Here is a 1,943-nt window from a genome sequence, read left to right as displayed (position 1 = left end):
TGAAGTCCTTGCCTTGCACATGCCGGGATCCCATATGGGCGCTGGTTTGTGTCCTGGCAGCCCCACTCCCCAACCAGCTCCGTGCTTGTGGCCTGGGAGAGCAGCATAGGATGGCCCAAAGCCTTGGGACCCTGCATCCACATAAGAGACCAGGAAGAAGCTCCTGGCTCCTGGTTTTGGATCTGCTTAGCTCCAGCCATTGTGACCATGGTCAGATGATCTTCCTCTCCTCTCTGTATATCTGACTTTCCAATTAAAAAAAAAAAAATTAAGAAGATATCTCAGAATTAGTGGGATGTTAAGCCGTGGGAGGTTTGACTGCTGTGGGTGTCAGCCTAGCCTGCAGAGTGGGTGAGTTCTTGTGTTCTACAAAGTGCACTAAGCAGCAGTTTGGAGTTGCAGTCCAGTAGTTAGTTTGTCTTACACATTTCCAATGGCTTCCACTCCCATGTTATTTTAACAGAATTGCTTGTTACAGAAAGCTGTGCTGTGACTGCTGCCCTGTCGGATTTGTGTACACTCTGCAACAGCCTTGGCCACGGTGGTCCACTTTTCCTAATAATTTGATTATTGTGCTGTGAGAGATTGAAAATGGGAGCAGCCAGTGGGCATGATATGAAATTATGAATGGGCAGGTCGTAACAGCTTTTCAGCATCTGAGGAGATTGGTAACTGACAGCCTTTTGTAGAAAATTTGCCTCTAAATTTGTTACACTTGATTTGAGCCAAAAGGCTATGAGGCAGTTGCCTCCAAGCTTGATGCTGGAAATTCACTGGAACAATTCTCCTTTTTTTCTAAAGATTTATTTATTTTTATTAAAAAAGCAGATTTTGGCCCGTGCCTGGCAGCATCCGGCAGCGCGGCAGCAGGGCGACCGGTGTCTTAGGATCCCGGGATGAGGGCCAAGATGTCGGACAAGGAGGTGACATTGAACGGGGATGCCCCGCAGGTCCTCGCCGACACCATCAGCAACATCCAGGCACTGATGCCGCGCAGGAGGAGCTCGAGCTGCAAGGCAAGGCCTAGTATACGTGCTGCAGGGCCAAAGAGGAGTTGGAAAGGACGAGCTGGAGTGGACTGCGAGGGCTACTCCTGGCGCGTGTATACCTGTACCAAGTCTGCATCGTGAGGCACATCGTCTGCTTGCAGAATGATCACAAGCCAATGATGAAGCAAGTGCAGGAGGCCTTGCACCAGCTGCACGCTCATGACAAGAAGAAGCAGGCTGGGGACATGGCTGAGGCCCAGCGAGAGGCCATGCGGCACAAGCTGAGCTACCCCGAGACCCACATCCACCTGAGGCCTTTGCCAGAGTGAACAGCATCAGCCCTGGCTCCCCAGCCAGCATTGTGGGTCTGCAGGTGGATGGTGAGATTCTGAAGTTGGGCTCTGTGAGCACCCAGAACTTGCAGTCACTGCCTCACAGCAGCAGTGTGGTGCAGCACAGTGAGATGAAGCCCCTGGCTATGACAGTGCTCCGCCAAGGACAGAGACACCAGCTCAGACTCATCCCAAAGCGCTGGGCTGGGAGAGGACTGCTTGGGCTGCAACACTGTCCTTCTGCAGACATGACCGTTCTTGGAGCAGCAGGACAGCCGCTTCCATGCCCTGGACTTAGGTCCAATGTGGATGTCTGCATCTTCTCTCCAGGAGTGTGACAAACTGGAAGGCGCTGGAAGCCTGCTGGTGGAGGTGGGGCTGTGCTGCAGCCTCCCTGTGGGATCTTTCTGCATTAAGGCATTGTTCTTGAGTCGTGCTTAGCATCTTTGGCCAATGAGGCTGCGGCCCTGAATGGGAATTTTCTGGATTGTGGGAGTTATCCTGGCAGATGCTGATACAACTTGATTCTTTTTTTTTAAAAGATGTATTTATTTATTGGAAAGTCAGATATACAGAGAGGAGAGACAGAGAGGAAGATCTTCCGTCCAATGATTCACTCCCC

The 1,943-nt window shown here is 51.4% G+C and overlaps 1 pseudogene; it reads left to right on the top strand.

Annotated features, from left to right (window-relative positions):
* Window positions 1-908: 908 nt before the first annotated feature.
* LOC121161328 lies at window positions 909-1,659 on the top strand (annotated as a pseudogene).
* The last annotated feature ends 284 nt before the right edge of the window (window positions 1,660-1,943 follow it).

Source organism: Ochotona curzoniae, unplaced genomic scaffold, assembly GCF_017591425.1.
Source record: "Ochotona curzoniae isolate NIBS_2020 unplaced genomic scaffold, NIBS_Ocur_1.0 contig_4792, whole genome shotgun sequence".
In the NCBI taxonomy this organism is placed as follows: domain Eukaryota; kingdom Metazoa; phylum Chordata; class Mammalia; order Lagomorpha; family Ochotonidae; genus Ochotona; species Ochotona curzoniae.
The sequence above is the reverse complement of the archived record's forward strand: the minus strand, read 5'-3'. Positions and strand labels throughout refer to the sequence as shown.